The sequence below is a fragment of the Raphanus sativus genome, chromosome 4, assembly GCF_000801105.2.
Source record: "Raphanus sativus cultivar WK10039 chromosome 4, ASM80110v3, whole genome shotgun sequence".
NCBI lineage: Eukaryota > Viridiplantae > Streptophyta > Magnoliopsida > Brassicales > Brassicaceae > Raphanus > Raphanus sativus.
Genome location: NC_079514.1, coordinates 15,150,648 through 15,158,960, shown reverse-complemented (window position 1 = coordinate 15,158,960; position 8,313 = coordinate 15,150,648). Strand labels below are relative to the sequence as shown.

The 8,313-nt window shown below is 32.5% G+C and overlaps 1 long non-coding RNA gene across 1 annotated transcript; it reads left to right on the top strand.

The window, feature by feature from the left end:
- Positions 1-516: 516 nt before the first annotated feature.
- Positions 517-1,548, top strand: LOC130510636 (uncharacterized). Its single transcript, XR_008944336.1, has 2 exons — positions 517-1,045; positions 1,192-1,548. It is a non-coding gene; the product is annotated as an uncharacterized LOC130510636 (long non-coding RNA).
- The last annotated feature ends 6,765 nt before the right edge of the window (positions 1,549-8,313 follow it).

The following is an 8,313-nucleotide window of genomic DNA, read 5'->3' as shown; positions in this document are numbered from 1 at the left end:
TATTAGGTCAATGAGCCATTTATTACTAGGTCAATACAACTTGATCTAATTATTTTATTTTTGATCTATTATAATATTTATTTATTACTAGGTCAATACAACTTGATCTAATTATTTTATTTTTGATCTATTATAATATTTTTTACATAAAATAATATTTTTACAGAAGATATTAAGATACGTTTGCTAATTCCTTACACCCATGAAAGCTAAGCACGTCCCTGGCCACATGATTCCCCCTTCACATACTGCCTCCGCAGTAGCGTATCTATGTATTTAAGTAAACACAAAAAAAAAACAAATTAAAGGACTAGACATATGCCTTTGGCCTACGAGTATATTGCCCTTTCTTAGCTGGATCATAATCACACATCCTTTAGAATGATTACCGTAAAGTTTGGATAAACCAAGCTATTTTCACTTTGTCACTTTAGTGATTTGCCACATTAATAATTTAATTTTAGTATCCTTTTTCATTTTAGTATCATGTTCTTTACATTTTGATATATCACAATAAATGTTCTGTTACAAGCATTTTTTAAAAAATTGTTTTAAAGTTTATGCATAGATATTGAAATTATCTTTTAATGGTATATAAATGTATAGTTTAATTATGCATAAAAAGATATTAATTTTCTACACATGTCTTTAGAAAAAATTAAATGGTACAAAATAATAAGAGAATCTCTCTGTCTCTGTATTCTCTCACTACAATCTCTTACAAAGAGAAATGAGAAGAGATTAACAGTCTTGTTTTTTTGTTCTTCTGACTGATCAGAGCTTTTTGTTTGGCAAAACCGACTTATTCTAAATAGCGGATTTCTCTTCGTTTTGACTACCTTTTTGTTGTGTTTCCCAAACCAAAATCTATTCTGATTTTCATGTTTTACTTCAGCGATTTTTGTTTGAGTAAATAAACATCTATGAATATTTGAAAGAATTTCTTGTTTCATTGATCATCTTAACCATTTTTGTAGGAGAATTAGACTTCACTTTCTATTAGACGTCTATGAATTTTCCGGTGAAGCATATCCGATTGAGAAAGGTAGATTTGAAAGTTTTTGTTAAGTTGCTATAAGAATAGGTTCAGAAGATTTGGCGTCTTAGACGATCCGAAAAAGATCTCTCTTCATCCTGATTTATGTTATATCTGCTATAATTTCTGATGAAACATTGGTTCTCTTATCAAAGAGTCACAGCTAAGGTGGAAATCATCTCAAGGAAGTACACGATTAAGCGTTTTGAGCTTATGATGGTTGAACAGAAAAAGCTCTGCCGGAGGATTTCATCTGCATCAGCGATGAGATGAGTCGTGTCTTGCACAAAGCCTAGATGAGTGCCATGTAGCCTGAATATGTTGAATGCCTAACATGTATGACCTTAGATCTGTAAATTTTTATTTTAAACCGGTCATATGTTTGGGTGTCTGGTAAACCTTAAATTTCTTTTTTTTTGTCATGAAATCTTAAGTTTCTTAACCATGTATTTCAAGAGGTTTAATGTGATTTGGTAACAAAATAAATAAATAAAATGGTAGTGAGAGTACCATGGACAGACCCATATCTTATTGGTTTTTATCTAGGTCTAATTCCAACGTTGATGTTTTCGGATTTTTATAGGTTGCATGTGAACTAGGCTGGACTGTTTATGGGTTGGATTGGACTGAGCTATTTTACTCTACATTTACATTTCTATGATTAAGGTTACATGAAAAATCATCACAACATAAAATAAAAAGAACTACTAACATAAATATATGTTTCTCAACTTTCTTAATCATATTGTTTCTTGTCCAAATATCTGTATTTTTTTTTGAAAGAAATAAATTACTCGATATTGACATACAATTATACCACTGAATTTCTTTTTCATTTTTGAATGGCAGTTCCAAAAAAACGTACTTCTATCTCGAAAAAGCGTATTCGTAAAACATTTTGGAAAAGGAAGGGATTTTGGACATCGTTGATTGGACTGAGCTATTTTCCTTAGGGAAATCGCTTTCTACAAGTAATTCAAAAAGTTTTTTTGTACAGCAAAATAAATAAAAAACACTAGAATCATTAGAATTAGCCTAACGTAAAAACAATTTTTTTAGAATACATATAAATAAAGAAATCAATAGGAACGAAAAGAAAAAAAAAATATAATACATATATAAGAAAGATTCCTATTGATTTTGTAAATAAAAAAGGGGGATTATTATTTTCCCGATCAATAAATAAATAAAGATCTTGTATTTCCTCTTAACTAGGAAATACAAGATCTTTACGTGAAATCAATAAATTCTTGAAATTAATTTAAGTCAAAAAAATTCACTTAATACCTTTAGGAATTCTTATTTCGCTGAATTCTTATATTCTTTATTTGGAATCAAAATTATAAAAGCATTTATCCACAATAAGTGAATATTAGATAATAATAAATAATAATATATTATATTTTTTAAGTGATAAAAATTATGTTTGTACAATATAAAAAGATGCATGAAAATAGATATTTTGACAATTATTGTTTTTCATTTCTCTTGAGCAACTTAGGCAAATTTTAGTTAAAATTTCTAAGGATTTTTGAGAAGTTTTAATTTTTATTTTTTAGTAATAAAATCAATTGTAAATTCCTTTTAATTTAGCTTCTTTATTTAAAATTTGAATCTCGACGATTGAATAAAAACTTGTTAGTATTATTTTGAACAAATTGCCGCTATGGTGAAATTGGTAGACACGCTGCTTTTAGGAAGCAGTGCTAGAGCATCTTAGTCCGAGTCCGAGTAGTGGCATAAGATCTTATAAAAGAGATATTATAAGTTTTATAATCAAACTAATACCCGACTTTTTTTTATAAAATCGGGTAAAACCTAGCATTAATTTATTATTTCTTAACAAATGTTTTATGATTTTTTCAATTTTAGAGCATATATTAACTCATATATCTTTTTCGGTCGTTTCAATTGTACTACTAATTTATTTTTTAACTTTATTAGTTAATTTAGATGAAATCAAATGATTTTTTGATTCATCAGATAAAGGAATCGTAATTACGTTTCTTGGTATAACATGATTATTATTCACGCGTTGGATTTATTCAGGACATTTTCCATTAAGAAATTTATATGAATCATTAAATTTTCTTTCATGGGCTTTTGCAATTATTCATATAGTTTCCTATTTATTTTTTTTAAATCACTTAAACGAAATAACTGCGCCAAGTGCTATTTTTCATTCAGGGTTTTGCTACTTCAGGCCTTTTAAACAACATGCCTCAGTTTGCAATATTAGTTCCAGCTCTCGAGTCCCAGTGGTTAGTAATGCACGTAAGTATGATGATATTAGGCTATGGCGCTCTGTTATGCGGATCATTATTATCAATATCTCTTATAGTCATTACATTTCGCAAGGTTGGATCTATTTTTGGAAAAATAATATGAAAATAAAATTTTATTAAATGATTTTTTTTCTGTTTATGTACTTTACTACATAAACGAAAGAAATTATATTTTACTACAATAAAACATTAATTCTAGTTTTTCTAGAAATTATTATAGGTATCAATTGATTGAACAATTAGATTACTGGAGTTTTCATATTATTAGTCTCGGATTTATCTTTTTAACCGTCGGCATTCTTTCAGGAGCTGTATGGACTAATGAAACGTGGGGTTCATATTAGAATTGGGATCCGAAAGAAACCTGGGCATTTATTACTTGGACCATCTTTGCCATTAATTTACATATAAAAACAAATAGGAATGCTCGAGGTATGTGTGAATACCCTTCTTATAAGTGTTCCATCGATGCAGAACGCAACATACCGATTGTAAAAATGACACATAGTTTTCTGTTTTTTTTATAGTGTGAATGCTAAAATGTATACTAATTTTTAGTTTTACATAATTATGCCGCTTATTTCAAAAAGAAAAAAATTAGGCAATACCCGTTTATTGGTCACCAGCCTTAGCAACTAGAGTCAGCGACCAAAGACTGCGACTTGATGTTGCTGTTAGTTGTTCGTTTGAAGGTCGTGTGGTTGATCAAGGTGATTTTCGTTGTGTTGTTCATTTCAATGTTGTGCAGCTGATTGCAGCAATTGTTTCTATATTATTCATTTAGATGTCGTCTGCCGCCAAATATTTACTTTTAAATTATTCATATTTATTTAAAATTGAATTAGTACAAAACCAAATCATAAACTTATAAGATAATTGATGTCTCCTACTTAACTCACTAGTAATATAACCACGTAAATATTTCATGGTTTGTATCACCATTCGGTTCATATGGAATATCTCCACCACAGTCATAGTCATCAACTTCTTCTTCTTATTCCTTCTCATCACCATGTGTATGATTTTTTTTCTCTACTTTTCCAATGCAAAAGATCATTATCTTCTTGATGTTAATTATTTATGAAGAGCGTAGTTTCATTGTTGCTGTTGCTATTTTTATCCATTTGGTCAAACAATATTTTTGATGCTTACAGTAAAAAATTCTCCATTTTGCTTTCCACACTAAATGTTCACTCAACCATTGATCGCAAGTTTAAATTTTTTCGGTTAAAAAACTCCCGAGTATTTGTTGGCAGTCCTCCTTTATTGAATTGATCTAGATGTTACTGAATTCTATAATACTGACCAAGATACCATGTTTTTGTGGGATATCGAGTATCAAAAAATAAATATTTTGTTGGCGGATGTGGAAAGAAGGCTCGTTCCTAGCATAATAAGCTTTGTGTCATGTTTTCTACCCGGCACACTCGCAAAAGAATAGATGAATTTTATATCGAAGTTATATATAAGAAGGGTACTCAGGGTAGGTTCATGTTCTTAACCTCTGTATGCTTATGCATTTCGCTTACGAGAGAAAATTGAGATAAATTCCATCCAGTGCTCCAATAAAATCTTGAAAACGACAAATATCGATCATAATTTCTCAAAGAAGGACATACTCTTGTAAATTCATCATCTTCTAAAGCGACAGAAGTGGTACTTGTTTTGAGAATCAGAGGAGTTATTACAACCACAGTTCACAGTACTAGAGACTATTCGACAACAACAACAAAACCAGCGACATCAACAACAGCAACTATGGAGCCTCATTTTACCAAAATCATGCACCAATAATTCCATAAAGCAAAATAGAATCAATGTTTGATCAGGTTCTTGAGGGACAACAAATGCTTAATGTGTATTTCAATGAGAAGATAAATGATGTATATAACAATCTAAATGACTAGTTTGAAGCTCTCAACACTCGACTGAAGAAGTTGGAGACTCAGGTGAGTCAGATTAGTGAAGTTGTGAAGAAATGTGAAGCACTGATTAAAGGAGAAAACAAGGATAGACATAAACACCATGTGAGTGCCATTATTGGAGAGAAGTTTTGGCGAGTGGTGGAGCAAGAGAAGCTCCAATAATGATACTTTCAAGTTGAAATTTACATGTCTTTTGGTAGCTCACACTGGTGTCGATCGACAGCGTCAGCTGAGCACCGATCGACACCCCTTGAAGAAACCAAGGGATCTTATGAAATGGTAAGTATCGTTTGTCACTAACAGCTGAGCAATGACCGATACCCACCTATGATGTATCGAGTTCGATTGCCAAGCATTGATGCAAACCATTTGAATGCAACTCGAACATTACATCGACGGAGCCAACAATGAACACCAATCAGCAACATGAAGATGCACTAGAGCCTATGACTGTTGAGCAGTCTACTGAGGGGCAGATTCTATTGGGAAAAGGAAGAAGAATGAGGTTCCTAAGTATCTAAGGAAAGAGCTAATGATAAAGAGATGGATAATTTTACCAAGAGGGTACTAAGAATCCTTAGGATATGCCACTCGATGAGGCTTACTAGACCTAGAAAATCTAGAGGATTTTCAGAGAAAGGAGAGAGATAGAAGAGGACAAAGAGCGTATACATCAGGTCAGAGAGAAGATGAAACAAAGGATTGTACTGAAGAAGAAAAGTGACCCTGAAAAGTTTGTTATTCCCTACATGGTTGGAGGTGAAAATTACCCTACTGCACTCGGTGATACAAGCTCTTCAGTTATTATCATGCCTAAATTGATGGCATATAAGTCTGAAGATAGAACCTTATGGAAATTTATTCACTTTTGAGGATTGCTCTAAGGTTGATTCAGGAGGAATTGTCAAAAAAAATTAAGTACAAATCGATAATGCCATATTTCTAGTGGGTTTTTATGTCGTGGATATTTAAACATATTAGAATTCTTCTCTATTATTTGGGAGAACCTTCATGGCTACTGTAGGAGCTGTTTGCAACATGCATACAAATCAGATGTGCTTGACACTCATAGACGAGAATGTTTTCTATGATCCGTTTAGAGTTGTCAAGGAACACACGCCCTACATTGAGATAAGAGATGATCGAGGATTTGTGGCAATATGTTATTCTGATTCTAGCGCATAGTGTAAAGATGGCGATGAGGTGTCGATCGACACCCATCTAACATCAGTAAACACTCTTGCAAGTCCATAATATTGAGACAGTTTCGTAGTTACAGCTCCTAGAAGATCTCACCGGATGAGTAAGTACTTTACAGAGATGAAGATGACAATGCACATGATATGGATGGAAGGATAATCAATGTGTCAAAGGAAGACATATAAGCAATACTTGAGATGGAAGATAGTTTGGGAGGATGCTACTTGAGTTTACCACAGTATAAGGGATGTTTTCAGATGCCTGGAGTTCATCCTACACCCCCATTGTACACCAGGGTCTAAGACATAAAGTATATATCATATCAAAGAATTGATTGATGATGTTTTTACAGCTCATGATAGGATGATTGATGAGATACAAAAAGATTGATGCAATCTAATTTCCTCTCAACAACAATATTGCATGGTTGAGTAAAAGAATGGAAGTACTAGAACTGAAAGTGGATGACACACATGAGATTATTCACAGATAACAAAAGCACAGAAGTAGAGAAGAAAAAGCCATCAAAAAGCTTTGTTGGTACTTGGTTCGAGATGAGTAAAGAAGATATTGATACTTTTTACCAAACAAGTACTCAGTTACCTCTATACCAAAACCACCAAAACGTCAAGCTAAATACTATAAACAAGGCCACCCATTAGTAAATTTTAATTTGGTTTTATTTCCAAGTTAAAAAAAAGAGAACCAAGGAAAACAAGTCTGCAACAAGCATCAACCGACACCTGATCAATGTCGATCGATAGATCATCATGAGTATCGAGCACAACTTCATTGTATCGTTCGACACTCCTAGCGACAAGAAGACCATTTTTCCTTGTTAAATTTTTTTGTATGATTTATTTTTTTCACCAATCTTATACTGTATAACATTGAGGACAATATTGTTTAAGTCAGGAGGAGGTAATACTGATATTGAGTTTTATTTTGTGTTTTATTTTATATGATTTATAGAGTTTATAGAGTCAAGAAATAGATGGTGAACTTTTCAATTTTAACTTACTATTTAACCACTCTCTAACACAATTATTTGAGGTTATTGAATGGATGGTGTACTAAATGGAAACACCAAATGAATCACCTGCCAATAACACTCATGCTAGCTAAGAAAGTTTGAAGGAACCAATGTTGAATTCCAACCTTAACAGGGGTAGTTCCAGAAATCTTTTTAGTTGGGGGCACAGTACAAAAACATTTTAAAATATATAAGAACTGGGGGCACTTTTCTCTTTTATTTACTCAAACTAAGAACATATGATCAAATTTACTCACACTATAAAAGAAAAATTAGAAATCAGTAGGGGGCACGTGACCCCATACCGTAAAGCATATGTTTGCCCCTGAACCTTAATCAACTTAACTTGCTTGTTATATGGTTTGGTATATGTTTGATCAGATTCGTCCTACAAGTCTGGAACGTAAAACTTTGTATCTCTCTGGTTTCCTTCTCACCTCTCTTTGGCATCTAAGAAAGAAACATATTGAAATGATTTCGTGCGTTTAAGAGGGATAGGAAATTTTTCAGGCGAGCCCATTATTATATTTCAATGGAATGATCATATAATGCTAGAAACAAGGGGTAGGAAAATTTTCTATAACCTCATTATTCGCATACACTTTGCAGACAAAAAAAATCAAAAAAGAAAAAAAATCAGAGAAGAAAGAAGAGAGAGGAAAGAAAAGACTACATGTTCTCCAAATACTTGTTTGAGTTAGCTCCATGTGTTCAATGATCAATACTCCCAAGATTTAGCCTACACATTTGTTTGCAGAATTGAGGTTAGTAGAGGGCTATATCAGGCAGCATCAGCTGAGCTGCGGGCTGAATGGTTTGGTTGCTAAGCCAGGG